The sequence below is a fragment of the Ictidomys tridecemlineatus genome, chromosome 8 (genome assembly GCF_052094955.1).
Source record: "Ictidomys tridecemlineatus isolate mIctTri1 chromosome 8, mIctTri1.hap1, whole genome shotgun sequence".
Taxonomy (NCBI): Eukaryota; Metazoa; Chordata; class Mammalia; order Rodentia; family Sciuridae; genus Ictidomys; species Ictidomys tridecemlineatus.
In genome coordinates, this window is record NC_135484.1 from 75,634,177 (window position 1) to 75,652,399 (window position 18,223).

The 18,223-nt window shown below is 37.5% G+C and overlaps 1 long non-coding RNA gene and 1 pseudogene across 1 annotated transcript; one reads left to right on the plus strand and one right to left on the minus strand.

Moving 5' to 3' along the window:
- The first annotated feature begins 736 nt into the window (after nt 1-736).
- Nucleotides 737-17,364, plus strand: LOC144365875 (uncharacterized). Its single transcript, XR_013424606.1, has 2 exons — nt 737-883; nt 15,662-17,364. It is a non-coding gene; the product is annotated as an uncharacterized LOC144365875 (long non-coding RNA).
- LOC110598102 (small ribosomal subunit protein uS12 pseudogene) lies at nt 9,889-15,263 on the minus strand (annotated as a pseudogene).
- Nucleotides 17,365-18,223: the final 859 nt, after the last annotated feature.

Below are 18,223 nucleotides of genomic sequence, written 5' to 3' on the forward strand. Positions count from 1 at the left end.
ACTAGTATGTCTTTTGAGAGAGCCACAAAGATAAAAAAGAATTAGAGATTCCCAAGGGTATATCTGCTGGCAATAGAAGAAAACCATTTTACAGCAATTGTAAAAACTAGAAAAACAAATTGTTGTAAAGCTCTTTGTCCTGCAATTTCTGGCTTCCATTATTGCTCAGGTTGACCTTGCTTTTGCCTAAGCCACACATCTTGCAAGGCCAGGTAGTATCAATTATTTTCTTTGAGCCAATTGGTAATTGGGTTTAACTTGATTAGCAGCAAGTGACCCTAAAGTCTGAGAAAGTTCCAAGTCCACTGTCTTATTTCCCAATACTCAGAAATACAAATTCCAAACTCTGTGGCCCTAAAATAAATAATAAATAAAGAGAAAAACTACTAAAAAGTTTTACCCTTTCATTTTCACCATTTTTTCCAAGTCAAATTCTAAGGAATCTGTTATTTAAACCAAATAAAATCAAAAGAAATTCTGCTCCTCATTCTAAATAATTAAAAAAGCCATCTCATTTTTTTGTTTGTTTCTGAAAAGAACATGATATCAAAGTTTTATGTGTATTTGTGCTGCCTTTCTAAATCCTAAGACTGGGGTAATGTGAGTTGAGAGGAAATGCAGGACAAAAATAGAAAAACAAACAAATAAAAAACTCATTAAAAATCAGCCAGAAGCTGACTTAAAGTCTGTCTGGCTTTTTAGACAATTTTTTTCCATTCCAGCTCTTGCATTTGAGGCAAGAGTGCCTATTAGTAGAGAGAGTACAAATTTTACCAAGGGAATTATAAACCTCTTTCTCAGAACAAAATCAAAATCTAACCCAGAATGTCTTGCTGGAGTCACCAACTAACTGCAACCCATGTAGTAGTTCCTGCTTCTACTGGTGAGTCTTTCCCGGTATTTTTATTTTACAGTCTTTTCTAGCTGAAGCTGAAGGCATGATTGATGTATGGTATGACTCTAAGAGCATGAAGAAATGAGCAGCCAAACCAGAAAAGAAGAAATGCTTGCTTATGATTACAATGATCTTTGAAACTGTCATTTATAAAATCATATGCTTATAAATTTATAATGTATAAGACTTTATACTTTTGGCCAGTGTATGTGTCTCCTAGGGCCGAAATAACAGAGTTTCAGAAACTCGTTGGTTTTAAACAACAGGAATTTCTTCTTTCACATTTCTGGAAGGTAGAATGCAAAATTGAGGTTTTAGAATCTAAAATAGAAGCCTGCTCCTTCTAGAGGACTGTGAAGAGTCCATTCTGTGCCTCCTTCCAAATTTCCAGTGGTTCCCTGATCTTTGGCACTCTTTGACGTGTAGATGCAGAATTCTAATATCTGTCTCCCTTGTTACATGGTATTCTTCCCTTTGTGTCTGTGTCTCTGTTATCTATCCTTCTAAGGATGCAAGTCCCATTGGATAGGAGCCTACCTACTCCAGGATAACTTCACCTTAGCTTATATCTTAATTATATCAGCAAAGACTTATTTTTAGATAAGATACTTCAACATATGCTTTGGAGGGACACAATTCAAGTCACTATGATCATTTTTTTTCTAATTTTAATAAAAGTGACCTTTAAGGGGAGGAAACCATTTTGTATAAATTGGTTTTGGGGTGCATTTACCCTTGAAAATAAAAGACCTTGATTTATGAGATTTGGATGTCAGCAAATCATGTGTTATATAAGAGGCCAAAAACTTGAGCAAGTGGGTTTAAAAGAGACACCTCAGGACCATTCCTTTTTACTACATTAAAATAATCCAATTGAGTTTCTAAACCTGGAAAGTCTAGAAATATCCCATTTGATGTTCACTTCTATCATCCAGATTTATGTGTGATAAGAGACCAACATTTAGGGTGTTGGAGTTTATGCAACCCAAGTGTTGGATGCACACTTCAGATGTTTTACACACCAAACATGGACCACTTTTGGTGAAATTCCACAAGATTTCTTGGAAAGTAGTTTTTTGGATTTCAAAATACAGATTATGTATCCATTACCTAAAAAGGCATGGGATCCAGAGTGCTTCAGATTTTGAAAGTCTAAACATGAAATTTATTTATGTTTCATATGCATGTTATATACATAAGCTCAAAGTGATTTTATACAATATTTTTATTGTGCCTGTGTTTTGACTATGAACTATTATAAGAGATCAGATGTGAAATTTTCCACTTGTAGTATCATGTCAATGGAAAAAGTTGGGGATTTGGAAAATTTTAGATTTCATATTTTTGGATTAGGATGCTCAATCTATAGTAATGAGAGGACTGTTTACTGACAAGGCTTCATTTGGTATTGTTCCCACTATTCTTGATGGCCTCCTTGGAGGAACTTATCTTCGAAATTCAAGTTAGAATAACCCTCCCCTTTTTTAATATTTATTTTTTTTGTTGAGTTGGACAAAATACCTTTGTTTCACTTATTTATTTTTATATGGTGTTGAGGATTGAACCCAGGGTCTTGCACATTTGAGGCGAGCACTCTACCACTGAGCCAGAACCCTAGCCCGCATACCGCCCCCCCCGCCCCACCCTTTTTTTTTTTTAACCCAAGCAATTCAATTAGGCAACTTTGATTTTTAAAAAAGGCAGGAAAAAAATCATCAACCTTTTGTGACAGAATGTGAATGCTCCATTTTTACTTGATGAAATTAAATGTACTAAACCTTTAATTTGGGAGCATTAGAAATGCAATGAAATCCACAACTACATATAATTGCTTTCACTTCCACAGTTTCCCCAACATTTTATAATGAACATTTTCAAGTATATATAAAAGCTGAAAGAATTTTATAGTAAATATCATCCAGTTGTGCTATTAACATTTTATTACATTTGATTTTTCATAAATCTATCAATTGATCCAATTCTCTATTTACCCTTCAAACCATCTTATTTTTATGCATTTCAAAGTGAATCAGAGATAGCATTACATATCCCCATAAATATCTCAGCCTGCATATCATTAATTAAAGATTCCCACATCTGTTTTTAAGCTATTGAGTTGACCACATAAACTAGGAGATACTTACAGAAGAATGCATAGCATCCCCAAAAGGATAACTTCTTTCCTGATAAGTGTCCAGGTAGCATTTTCATTTCCCTGAACATTACAGAAGAATAGCTAAAATCTAAAATAAGCATAAAGATATTAAGATATGTTATGAACATAAGATCAGGAATTCACTGAGTAAGGGGACTATCTCTAAGTATTAGAGAGGACAATTGATTAAATTATATTATATGCCTATGTCAATATGCTATATTGAAACCCAGCATTCTGTATAATTAATCTGCACCAGCAAAAAAAAAGAATACATTGAGCCATCTTATCCACAAAAGCTGGTACTACAACCCTCCCTGAACATGCATGCAAGAACTTAGGTTGGTATGACCTTGGAATTCAGGACTCACCTGTTTTCAGATGTCCTATAACTATACTGAATGTGCTAATATAATTAAGGCTTCCTAAATCCACAAACTTTATGTCTTTACTAGGGAATGTGTCATACTTATTTCCTACATTATCTTCCTCTTTCATATACATGTTTAAAATCTAAGTCTCACCAATAAAAAATCCCATAAAGCATAACCTTTTATTAATATTTGTCAAATACTACCTTTCCATTAAAAAAAGATATTCATCCCGTTGAGTTTCATGAAATACTATGTCTCAGGGATTTCCTGAATAATACAGCCTTGTTCTGACAAAAAAAAAAAAAAGGAACTCCATTGTTAAACAGAGTTAGCTATTCATGAAGTTTAAAAAAAAATCAATGAAATAATTGCCTTTCTAAAGGAAATCCAGGAAACAGGAGTGGAAGAACTTAGGGAAGAGATGGCAAAGCAACAGAAAGTGATGAAGCACAGGCTGGTGGAAAACAGCAGAGAATTAGGAAAAAAATATAGACTTAGGCAAAATTGGAGGGAATAGACACCACAAAGTAATTAAAATGAAAGATAAATTTGTTTCTTTTAAAAATTGAAAAGAGAAAATGAAAAAGAAACTGGCAAAGAAATTCCAATATTTAGCTGAAATTACCAAATAAAGAAAATAATGTAATACGTGGATTAGAGGGATAGAAACAAACTGTTAAACATTATATGACCCCAGTAATAGAGAAATTGTAAATGGTATACTACTGGCAATATACAAGTGATTCACTCATAGATTAAAGAAGAGAGATGGGAAAAAACAGGAGGAAAAGTAACAATATCTAAAGTATTTCTGAGTTAAGTATATCATCAAAATCTACAAAATGCAGTAATATTGGTATAAACACATATAAATGGCATAAGGGAAATTTTTTAAATGTATATTGTTGCCCATAATCGGAAGGTATGGGCCAGGGAGTTTGGGGAAGGATATGTAAATAACCTTGTTTTTTTATTGCTTGTGGTAGGAAAAATAGATTCTGACACTAAAGAAATGAAGTGCTAAGGGATTATGTATCTATAATTACAGAAATAACCACAAAACAAAAATACTAAGCTTCCTAAATAGCAGATGAATCATCCACAATGTAAAACAAAGGGAAGAAAGCAGAGGGAAATATTTTTTTAAAACTATAAAAATAGCAAATATAATGAATTTAAGATCATATGTGTCTCTAAAATCAATAAATATAAATGGGCTTAACTTATGTATTTAAAAAAATTGTTGATTAGGTCAAAAAGCAAGCACAACTCCAAACTATGTGTGAAAGACTCGCCAAAAACAAAATAATTCGGAAAGATTGAAAATAAAAGTATGAGCAAGGTTATACAAGGTACATATAAACTAAGGAAAGCAGGAGTTCTGATTGTAATTCCAGAATAAATGGAGCATCAGGAAAAGAACATCAAATGAGATCTTGAAAGGGTACTGTGTTAGTCAGCTTTGCCTCGCTATGACTAAAATACCTGACAAAAATAACCTAGAGGAGGAAAAAATTATTTGGGCTCATGGTTTCAGAGGTCTCAAACCACGGTTCTCTGAGTCCATTGCTCTGGGGTCAAGGCAAGACAGAACATCATGAAAAATGGGCAGAGCAGGGGAAAGCTTCCCAGACCATGGCAGCCAGGAATCACAGAGAGAGAGCAAAGAGTCAGGGTTAAGATGACCTCTAAGAGCACAGCCCCAGTGACCTACTCTTCCAGCCACACCCACCTGCATACAGTTATCATTCAGTAATCCATTCAATAATTAATCGATCAATTGGGCTAATCTACTGATTAGGTCACAACTTTTATAATCTCATAATCAAATCATTTTACTTCTGGACATTGTTGCTTTACTTAACACACAAGCTTTCAGGGGATACCTCATATCCAAACCACACCAGGTATTTTATAGTCTCAAAGCTTGCAGTTAATGATAAGTGTATAGCAGTATAAATATTTATTTAAGCCCAAGGTAACATAGCATAAATTGTCAAAATGCAGAAAGTACAGGAAATACCAGAAAGGTTGACAAACTTTGTTTCATCCTTCTGTCCATGAGGGATCAATTGGCAAAAGAAAAACAAAGATACAAAAGCCCTGAATAGCAAACTTAATAAAGGAAATACATTGATAAACACCCCATAGCCAGAAAATAGAGACTATATCTTTTTAAAATTCTTTTCAAGCATCCATGGCATAGTCATCAATAGCGACCACACTAGGCCACAAAGAAATCCCAATAATTCATCAGGATGAGTTTTGGCAATCATGAAAATGGATACTGTGTTATTCAGATTTCCATTACTGTGGCAAAATATAACTTAAAAGAAGGAAAGTTTTACTTTGGCTCATGGTTTCAGAGGTCTTAGACTGGTCACGTGGCCCTGATGCCTTTGAGCCTGTGGTTGCACAGTGTATTACATCATGGTGGGAGAGTGTGGTGGAGGAGGCCTGCTCACCTCATGGGGGACAGGAAGCAAAGAGGAACCAGAAGGGACTGGAGTCCCAGTATTCCCTCTAAGGGCATGTCCCCAAAGACCTGACTTCCTTCCACTAGGCCTCGTGTCTTACAGGTTGCACTACTTCCCAGTAGTGCCACAGGCTGGGGACCAAGCCCTCAATGCATGGGCCCTAGGGTGCCATTCAAGATCCAAACTGTAAAAGATGGCTTTCCATTTGTTCAAGTCTTGTTTTCTCTTCTGGAGTATTTTATCTTCACATAGGCTTTCCTTAATTATTGGCATATTTATTTCTTGATATTTTATCTATCATTATAGTAAATTGGCTCTTTCAGTCCAGAATACATATTCAGCATAACAATGACTGTGTTTTGGAATACACATACATGTTTATGCATATAAACATACACACATATATTTAATTTCTCAATATTAATTTTCGTTGTTTAGTTTTGTTCTCTTGAGATGGGCTCTCATTAGGTTGTCCAGGCTGGCCTAGAATTCACCTTCCTCCCGTCTCAGCTTCCCAAGGAACTGGGATTACAGGCGTGAACCACCATGCTTGGATTAAATATTAATTTAATATTATGCTCTCTTATTGAACTGCAGAAGATTTTTTAATTGGTTTTTATTGTTACCTGCTGCAAAGCTACAGTCAGCTTCACAGTACTGAGTACTAAGGACGGTGGCTATCTGAGGATCCTGGATGTCCCTACCAAGACTCATATAGCTGAGTCTACTCACTCATTTGACATCACTATTAGAAGAGAACTTTTAAAAAATTTTTTGCCTTATTTTCACTTTCCAAAATTTTTCAGGTATGGGTTTTATTCATACAATGTAAATTACATTCCCAGGGGTAAGGAGAGTCTTATAAATTATTCTTTCCAGCTTTCAACTCCCATGATACAGGAGAGGGCATAATAGAGGGTAAGAATGTATGCTAGTTGCCAAGAAAAGTTATCCAACTAAATACAAACTATGCATAAGACTCATAAGATGTAAAAAAAAGAGAGAAATGAGAAAAGGATACCAATAAGTTCATAGAAGAGTAGCACAATTTATAAAAGAATATCTCTTTAATGCCTCTTAAATGTATGAAAGAATTTTCACACTAACTCAAAATAAGAAAACTGTAAATTGAAGCTACTCTTAGAACAGCTTTCAATATTTGATTGGAAATCTTATAAAGTTGATAACATTCTATTGGTGAATGTGTGAGGAAATAGGAACTCTTAGAGTATTGCATTGCAAGAATACAGTTTGGTTTTATCTATCAAAATTATAATTGCACCTACCATTTGACACAGAAATTACACTTCCCACAATTTATCTTATATATATATATATATATATATATATATATATATATATATGTACATTTGTGAAATTTTAATTGCAAAATCTTCACACAATTTAAGTGCTCATCAACAGGGAATTGGCTAAACAAATCATGGAGTAGTCCTACACAATGGAATATTATGTCTCTCAAAAAAAGAATGAAGAAAAACTGTATGAACTGCTTTGGAATTTTTTCAATATATATAAGTGAGAAAAATGGAAACATTACAAAGAGAAATCAAAGATTAATTATTAAAAATCAGAAAACAGCATTGCTTGAAGTGGCTTTTATATATATAAAAATTCCAGAAAGGCTAATAGGAAACTAATTTAAAGAATAATTTAAGACAGTAAGAAAAGGGACGATGGAGGACAGGGTGGAAATGATACTATGTGGTTTTATGATTGACTTTATGTGTATTGTCCAGTCAAAAATAATTCAGTGGTTTTATTTAAAAAGAAGATTGGGGGAATAAAAGAACTTTGTGGAACTTCAGTGGAATGCTACAGTGCCGAAGTCTGGCTTGGCACAAATCAGGAGCCACTTGTCAAAAAGAAACTAACTTTATTTTTAGAACTACAAACACCAAACAAAACAGCTCCAGGGAAAAACCCTCAGAGCCCAACTGCCACCACCGGCTTCCACAAGCCTCTCCTCACACCAACCTCACCACCTCCCACAATCCTCCTGCTCTTGAGGCCGATTGGCTGGGTCGCATGGGCGGAGCCAAAGAAGTCCCCCAATGAGCAGCTCCGTGGAGGAGCCAATCAGCTAGATGTTGCTGGGGCTGCTGTGAGCCAATCATCAGCTGGCAGTCTGAAGGGCAGGGAAACAGCCCAATGAACATCACCGCAGAGGAGCCAATCAGCTAGATGTTGCTGGGGCCACTGTGAGCCAATCATCAGCTGGCAGTCTGAAGCTTGCTGGCAGCTGGAAGTTTGCTGGGGCCCCTTTGGCTGTGGCTCTCAACACTACAGAGTCAATGTCAAAAGGTTTGAGGATAAGCCCCAAGAAGAGTAAGAAGTAAATCTGTTATGTAGCTCAGAAAAGGAAAAGATGGAAAGTTGATTGATAGAAATACTGTAAGAAGGCTGCTGGCCACTGACCATCTTCACAGAAAACAGAAGCCTGTAGATATGAAGCATGAGTGGGTTAGCTTGAATATCCAAATAACACTGATAAAAAAATACGTAGATCTCTTTCTCAGAAGCCAACCACTCCTCTATATTCCATGGGTCATTCTTCTGACACTATCTATTGCCTTAAAATACAGAGTTTTCAATTTGCTTGCTTAAATACCCTGCACTAACTTTTGCTAGAGCCTGTTGCTTTAAAGCAGAGCCCAAGGCCCTTCATAACCTGCACCACCCTACTTCTCAGCCTAGGGGGATTGGTGGGCACTTTCCACCTCCTTCCTTCCACATAATCCACTCTCAGTTTTAGCTAGACAAAACTTCTTATTTTGAAAACTTACTGTGTATTTATTTTATGACTCCTGCCCTTACTGATGCTGTTCTCACTTCTACTTATCTTCCTAGAGAGCTCCTCCTCACTCTTGAGAGCTTAAGCATTTTTGGAACCCTCCCTAAACATGTTGTAAGTTTTCATGCCCACCTGTGCCTTCCCATGCCATCTGACCATATTCCTGTTCTATTAGAATAGAGGTATGGTACCTTGTTAAATTTTGACAGATGTCAGATGTTAATTATCTTTTTATCTTTAGAAATTAATGTGGTTGCCCATAGCTAGCATAGTACCTGGCCTCAAATGAGCAAATACACTTGTTCTATTCATAGATTTCAAATACTTTGAGAAAGTTGAATGATTGCTAGTCTGCTCTACTGTGTTTACCTCTTCAGGAATGAAATCCAAGTCAATCCCAGGAGTGTACTGAATACATTAAGAACATATTTAGTTTCAAAAGATGCACAATGGCCTTTGTATTAATACAATTATACAACAAGAAATATAAATGTGCAAAAGCATGCTTTGAAAGTGAAGCCCCATTAGTTTTACATCATACTTGAAGATGATAATTATGTGGGTAGTCTTTGATAACATGTGCTTTTAAATCTTCCAAACTTAATGCATTATTCATTTTTGTATTTTGGTTTATTTCCTTAAGAAGGAAAAGCTCACAGATGTTTCTACTTTGACCTCACTAACATTGACCTCTGCACCTCCAATAATAAATAGAAATAGGGCCTCTTTATGAAGCTGTGGTTTTGGAACTATTAGAAAAACACAGTTTGATTTATGTTTCATCAAAACTTTGCAATCATCAAATTCAGTCTCAGGTCTATATTTTATATTCAAAGACTTGTTCAAATACCTGAGTCCTTATGCAATAATTTCATTTTTTATAATTGGGATTTATCAGCAAATTGAATCAACCAGAAATACCTAAGCCCTCTTTCATTCCAATTCTTTGAATTCACATAACACAAGTCTAAAAATACTCCCCTGGAGTCAGGCTGAGCTGAACTAAACTTCCATTTCAGTTATAACTATTACAACTTGAACAAATACTCCTCAGCACTATGTCTTTGTTTTCTCACTTAATATGAGAGTTATCGTTTGGATGTGAGGTGTTCCTCAAAAGCTCACTTGTGAGACAATGCAAGAGGGTTTGGAGGAGAAATAATTGTGTTATGAGAGCCTTAACCTAATCAGTAAATTTCCAGGTGGGATTAATTGAGTAGTAACTGAAGGCAGGCTGGGTAGGGCTGAAGGAGGTGAAGCAATGGGGGTATGGTTTTAGGGTTTACATTTGTACCTGGCAAGTGGACCTCTTTTTCTCTGCTTCCTGATCATCTTGTGATCTCCTTCCCCCCGCCACACTCTTCTGCCATGGTTTTCAGCCTCACCTCAAGCCTGGAGGAAAGAAGCCAGCTGCCTATGGACTGATATCTCTGAAACTGTGAGCCCCCAAATAAACTTTCTTCCCTAAAATTATTCTGGTCAGATCTTTTAGTCACAGCAGCACAAAAGCTGACTAAAACAGAGGAAAACTGTGCCCCAGAGAGTTTTGAAAATGAATAACAGAAATTGATAGTGCATAGTACCTGGCACATAATAGATTCTCAATAAGTTCCACTTATTTATCATGGTTCTACCTACCAATCAGTTTTCCCGTCTCATTGCTATTTCCTCAGTCTGGAACACTCTTGACCATCCCTAGCCTACCCTAAGCAGGCACACTCATCTTGGTCCTTACAGACCAGTGTTAACTCACCTGAGAAAACTTCCTGCCTCTTGTCCACTTCTCCAGTCCAGGTGAGTCACCCTTGAATATTTTCTCTTAACATTCTGGGCTTGCCTACATCATTGCCTTATTATACCACATCATGTTGTTTACTTATTTGTTTATCTCCCCTACCTTAGTATAAGTTCCTTGAGTACAGAGACTGCCTCTTTTTTATCAGTGAAACTTTTGATCTTGGTCTTTCCATCTTGCCATCCTGAATGGCCAGAAGATAGACAGTGGCTACTTTAACAACCTTAAAGCAGACTCCAGGAATGTATGTATGACCTTTTCAACCAATCCTTGATAAAGTTCAAGAAACCATCACTGAGTGCAAAAGCTGCGATTTTCTTGCCATTCTTGATCAGCTGATCACACGCTTCCTGATGGTAGACATTAAATGTTTGGTTTCAACCCCTACTTTTTCCAGCATAGTTCCCCTTGTATGGGAAGCACCTCCAAAAGGGTCAGCCTTCAGGCTGTGCCAGGATGGGCTTTCTTATATGGTTTATCATGCTATTTCTGGTCCCATTGGTGCTTCCTGGCAGTGTGAAGACTGATAGTTGCTCATCCTGTCAGTGCCGTGGAGCTAAGAGCGAGAGAGAGATTATGTCTTGATCTTTGTTGACTTAGGATGTTCATTTCGAGTGTCATGTCTGCATTTAGAAGGGAAACAAAAATAAGGACTCTATAATTACTCAGCCTTAAAAAAGAATGAAATTATGGCATTTGCTAGTAAATGGATGGAGCTGCAGAATATCATGCTAAGCAAAATAAGCCAATCCAAAAACCAAAGGCTGAATGTTCTCTGTGATATGTAGATGCTAACTCACTATAAGGGCAGGGGAGCTATGGAAGAAGAGTTGCTTTGTATTAGGTAGAGGGGAGCAAGGGAGGGGAGGGGGCCTGGGGGTAGAAAAAATAGTGGAACGAATCAGAAATTATTACTCTCTGTGAGTATATGACTGCATAACCAGTGGGATTCTACATCACATACAATCAGAAAAATGAGAAATTATACTCCATTTATGTATGATGTATTATGGTGCATTCTGCTGTCATGTATGACTAATTAAAACTAATAAAAATAATTTAATTCAGATAGTTAAAATTGAAAGAATCTATAGGTGTAAATGGTGTTTGAATAAGACCCCAGAAGAAGTTCTACTTCTGGATATATATCCAAAGGAAGGCAGGATCTCAAAGAGGCATTAGCAGGTTTAAGCAAGGGGCGATGGGGATTGGAAGAAATAAGAGTCACACATTGAAGTCAGGGTCTCAAAGAGGCATCTTCAGACTCATTTTCATGATGGCATTGTTCACAACAGCCAAGACATGTGCTATGTCTCTAATGTTTGTGTCTCCTCCAAAATTTATATGTCGGAACTAAATCACCAATGTGATAGTATTAAGAGGCAAGGCCTTTAAGAGTTGATTAATTCATCAGAATAGAGCCCTCAGGAAGAGGTGCAAGGGAGCTGCCTCCTTCTCTTTTCCCTCTCTGTTTCTTCCACCATGTGAGGACAAGATGTTTGTCCCTCTGGAGGACACACCATCTTTGAAGCAGAAAGCAATCTTAGCCAGACATCAAATCTGCTTATCCCTTGATCAAGAACTTCCCACCTCCAGAACTGTGAGAAATCAATCTCTGTTGCTTACAAATCACCCAGTCTGTAGTATTCTTATTATAGTGACACAAAGAGACTAAGACAACATGGAAGCTAAATGTCCACTGACAGATGAAGAGCTAAAGTAAATGTGGCATACACATACAGTGAAATATGGTGCAGCCCTAAAAAGGGAAGGAAATCAATCTTACCATTTACAACAACATGGATGAACCTGGAGAGCATTATGCTGAGTGAAACAAGTCAGACACAGAAAAACATGTACTACCACAACCAGCACAGCCAAATTAGCAGGTTTCAGTGAGGAATGATGAGATATTAGAAGAAATAAGAGTCACACATGCAGATCTTGAAGATAAAACAGGTGTGGTCAGCTGGAATGTTCAGTGTGGTGGGATTTACATGATGAATCTAAAATAGATGCATAGAAATCAGAGAGTAGAATGGTGATTCCTGATAGAGACTGGAAATGGAGGGAAGAAATGGGAATTATTAGAAGGGAGACATTTTAGTTACATAAGATGAACTAATCCTAGGAATCCACTGTGTGGCACAGTATCTATACTTAAAAATACTGCATGGTATACTTAAAAGTTTTCTAAAAGAGTAAATCTTATATTAAGTGTACAAAAAATGATAATAAATTAAAAGTTTGAGAGAAATGAGTCCTCAACACCTCCCCCTTCCAAATCACTCTTCCCACAAACGTTTCACCAGTGAGGATTGATTTAATTAACTAGATCATCTTTCAAAATGAGAAAACAACACCAGGGAATGGAGGAAGACATAAATGAAACAATACTGTAGCAGAATAATTAGAGTCACTTCCATCTCAGATCCACTCCTAGCTAAGGTCAGAGTCAATCCTACACGAGAAGAGAAGAGAAAACGAATTTGAATCTAAAAGACTCAGACTCTTACTGACACTTTTTATTTACTATTGGTGTAAAACAATACATTCAGGTTTTGTATTGCAGCCATCTAAAGAGATACTCCACTTGGAAAGCTAAGGAAATCTGGTTTTCAAGCCAAGGAACTCAGAGACCTAAAATAACTCATTCTTTTAACAAAGAAAGTAAACAGAGAAGGAAATTTATTTATAATTATCCTCTAACATCTAAGGAGGGAAGATCCTAGTGATTTAAATAAAGATTTTGTTTGCAGAGTGCAAAGGAAGCACCATCTCCAGTGTGTTGACCTCTGGCTGTCTATCTTGACAGAGGGTTTAAAAGGTGGATGTGGAACTGCTCTCAGTGGCACATGCCTGTAATCCCAGCAGCTCAGGAGGCTGAAGCAGGAGGATCATGAGTTCAAAGCCAGCCTCAGCAAAAAACAAGGCACTAAGCAACTCAATGAGACCCTGTCTCTAAATAAAATACAAAAAAGGACTAGGGATGTGGCTCAGTGGTTGAGTGTCCCTGAGTTCAATCCCAAGTACCCAACAAACCATAGGAGCCCCAGCTGAGGCTGCATCACACCCTACAGTTCTTAGAATGGAATATGGAGGGAAGAAGGGCTAGAAGGAAGGAGTGGAGGAGAGGGGGAGACTCATCCATTGCTACAATGAAAGACAGGAAGGAAATGTTGTCCACACAGGGAGATGGCAAAAGGTGCTGAGCTCTGGGTCAGAAATCAGCTCCCCCACTGCACCTCTTATTAGAAGAATAAGGAGATCCTTTGAGTTCTGCATGGGGTAAAAGAAAAACTCTCTATAGGGCCCAGTGTCTCTCTCACACAATAATTTTAGTCTTTTGGATTGATTTAAATCCCAAACAGGACTCATGAATTCCACCATCATCAAAGCTGAAAGGAAAAAAAAAAAATGAATCCCAGTCAGCAGGCTATACCTCCTCTAAGAGCTTGCTGTTGGTACCCGGTCAGAAACAGTGTGGTTACTGGGAGTCGATAATGGGTAAATTCTTTAGAAATCCTTGAAATAGTGTTTAATCTGTCATGCTATTACAATCACAGTTGGAGCCGTTCTGCTGACAGAGCTGTAAATATTTTCCTTTGAAATTACAACAGCCCCGTGTAGGCCGTCTCTGTAGTAAAATCCTCCCTCTTGGCTGATGAAATCCGTTGCTATGGTAACAAGAGTTAACAGCAGAAAATCATTTTTCATCCCCAGGATGATGGCTTCCCCTTTTGCAAAATAATGTCAACACTTAATCAAGCAAAAAAAAAAATGGACAAAAACTGTGGACACTGAAATTCATAGATCCTTGCTCCACTAATCCATCTCCCCGTACCACCTCAGCATTTGATCTCTACCCAAAACAATATTTTGATTCTCTCCTACCCATACTATAAATCTCCCTTCTGTTTGGACTGATTTAATAGTGACAGTATCATTCTCCAGTTCTTCACACGCGCTCACAGCCAGCCGCAAGCCAGGCCAACCTCAACGATTCTGCTAGAGCCCTATTCATCCACGCTCCAAAGCCAATTACAGATAACTTCAATTGGGTTATTATTTGTGAAGATGGATGCATTATCTTCCCCTCCAAAGTGACTCTCCTTCCCACATTCTACATTTCATTTCATACGAGGCAATTTTCCCTAAAAGTCTCAGATCCATAATTCTGAAGACACTTTTCACTTCCCCGTCTGTTCTCTTCAGCAGGTATCTCTGGCTGCCAAGTTATTCCACAACGTCTTTGTCATCAGTGTTGCTTGTCTTCTATCATTCTCTACCCACCCAGGCAGCTTGTCAAGTGCAGAAACTTGATGCAATAAACTTCCTGTGCTAATCTCGCTCTCTTTGTCTCTCTCTCAGCATCATATTCTCGTACTCTCATTTTCTCTCTGAGCTCTTTCCTCATTCCCTTATTTTATTATTATGGATCCAAAAAAATATTTTTCTTTCCTCAACCTTTAAAAACAGAGATCTCCTTGTAGGATGAAATCTGCCCTTATTAAGGAATTGCCCAGTTAGGAAAAGAAAATCGAATCTCTATCTGTTAGAAGAGCTGTACCCTGTGCCTGGCTGTGGATCATGAGGGAAGAAACTAGAGGTGGAAGTCACTTGCCAGAATCCTCCCAGTAAATGAGAAGTGGAGATCTTAGAATAAACCACAGTTTCATTCTTCACCTTTACTCTGTAAATGATGCTACTCATCAGAGGTAAATTTCAAGTTTTTGTTTTTGTTACATACCCCATATGTAAAAAGAAACAGCTGCAGAAACAAGTTCCCTGAATTTTTAGTTTAGACGAGTTTCAAGAATTATAGGGATTTGAATTGGAACATTATGAAAAATGAGACCAAATGCCTGGGTTGTTTCTAAGAATAGGCTGAATCAATTTCCAAAAGAGATGGAAAAAATCCAGCTATTGCTGTCACATGCTAATACACATATGGAAGATGTCAATTGCTTTGGAGGATGTTTCTCCAAATTGGTGACACAGTTTTGGTTTACTTATATCCTAAATCTTGTTTTGTTATGGCTCTTAACTTCATGTGGGTGGATGACTGCACATGTGCCCCAGTGAGATGATTTCTCAGTTAGTGGTTGAAGTTCATAGGATTAACTCCTGGCTCTTCTCTGCTTCTCTTCCAGATCTCAACATTTTGCAGTTCAGACATACTGACATATCTTTCCTGACCTGTCTCTTCGCTGCTCATATGTTTGAGTTCTTATCTTTGAGACATCAAATGCCGTGCAATGAAATCCACATAATGTTGTGTTGCCTGACTCTAAGGTTCTGCTTTCTACATCATCGAAGCATGTTAGGTGAACCCTGAACCCTGAAGACCAGCACTACAAAGCCTCATGATGAACCGAGTGCCTCATGCCTGGAGAGCTCCCACTCCTTTTCTTCTGATTTCCTCAAACTCTCATCTTACCAGGAATGCCTCGGAAGCAACCAGCATCACACTCAAGTTAATTGAACCCAGTTTTTACCTGCAGGGTGCCTATGAAACACTAAATTAGATTGAATGATCAGAGCTGGTAAAGAGGCCAACACAAGCACCATACTGCAAACCCTGAATAGATGCATCCAATGTACAATAGACTAGTGAGTTACTTGTTAACCCCAAGCCAAAGAACTTGGCAAAGAAGGGACCAATTTTAGTTCATCATGAGAAAGAAAATTACTTGGCACAAAGACCAAGTGATTTCCTCTAATTCATCTATTTCATGAATTGGTAGCAGAAGCAAAGCTATATAGATCAATTTTCCCCCAGATTACAATACCATTTCTTGAGTTCTCTTTTTGTTTAAATGGGGTAGGACAATGTTGGGCAGTGTTCTCCCAAAGTGCAGGCTAAGCAACCTTTGCCTCAGTATCTCTCAGAGGGACTTATCTAACATTTAATTTCTTAGACCTCATCCTGGATCTAAACCAAAAATCTCTAGTGGATGGGGATGCTGGCATGTATATAGTTTAACCAGATCTGCAGATGATTCCTATGGGTCCTCAAATTTGAAAACCAGAATTAGAAAATATGAAATTTTATATCATCCATGTTTCTGAAAAGTGCCCAGACCCTCGAGGATCTTGTTTAACAGACTCCCAGGTCCCATCCCTTGGACATGCAGGTTCACTAGGTCAGAAGCAGAGCCCTAGAATCTGTGATAAATACTCCCAAGTTATGATGAGCCACGTTTGGGGATTCCAATTGGGGATGATTGCTTTAAGTATGGCTCAGTTATATTTTATAATAATAAAGCCGATATTTACTGAGGCCCCACCACTAAACATTCTGCGGAATACTGCTTCCTACCTCAAAAAAATCTTAAGAGGTAAGTGGTATTACACCTATTTGATGGAGTAAGAAAATAGGAATTAGCCAACATAACCTGGGGTCCCACAGCTAAGTGAGTATGGAGATAGGATCTGAACTCAAGTCATAGGAATCTGAAATCCTTGCTGTTTCCCCTGGGCTAGCCTCTCTCCTGACCCCATGCCAGACAATTTTCAGCACTGAGTGATTCTACCTAAGGTTTTCTACCGTACCTATACCTATAAGATTCTATTCTCTATAGTTTTGCTATTTTTTGAACCAGGACTTAATACTCCAGGTCACAAAATCTGCTCTTTGTTTTGCAAAGTATTTTTCTGACTCAAACCTTATTTTCAGGATTCCATTTAAAATTTAATTTTTCTGACTACATACCAAATTCACTTCCTTATGGGACACCAAAAGTTTCTACATCATATGCAAGGTCACCACTTCTGTGGACTTACTGCCATGAGGCTAGAATGGATGCAAAAAATCTCCCTCTGGGATGCTGAAATAAAGAATCTTTGGTTTGGGGCATTTCTGGTGAATTCTTTTTATAAAGTATGTCTGTGTGCTCATGTAAATTCTGAATCAGACTGATCTTCTGAGCTCAGTCTGAACTAAATTTGAAGTTTGAGAAAGAAAGTTTGTTTAAAAAATAACAACTTTCAGAAAATTATGTGTACATATATTGCTTTGGACCATGGCACATAAAAGAGAAAGTTGTGTCGGAGTTAGAGGAAGACCTGGAGAGAAGCCTCTGCAGGCAAAGGGGAGGGAAGGAGATTAATGGATGTTAAACACAAAGGGGAACTTGATGGTGGTTAAAATTAATGGATACATTAAGTCTGGTTTGGAGAGTAGTTGCCTTCCTGGAGATAATTTTGTGCAAAGCAGTCCCTGAGCATCCAAGCTGTGATTGTGATATAGCTCAAATGGACATGAAAAACAAGTCAGTAATTTTTGTAAAAAGTATCTGAATTTTTGTTACCAAATGAAACAATGGCCTCTTGGATCATTGAGAACTCTTAATGCACCACTCAGACCTGATTGCTTTAGAGTCTTCATTTTTCCTTTGAAAACTTATGTAACAACTTTATCAAGTTTTAAGAGATATAACCTACCCATGTAAAAATGAACAATCTCATAAGTGTTTATATATGTAATATGCCTACAAAACCACAATCAAGACAGAAAGCATGTGATCATGAATAGCTCAAATGGACAGGAAAAAATAAGTCAGTAATTTTTTTAAGAAGTATCTGAATTTTTGTTACCAAATGAAACAATGGCCTCTTGGCAGTTTCCTTAGGACCTTTGCTATCCCTTCTGCCCAGCCTTCTCCCTTCTCGACTTGTCAACACAAATTTGTCTCTATAGATTACTTTGCATT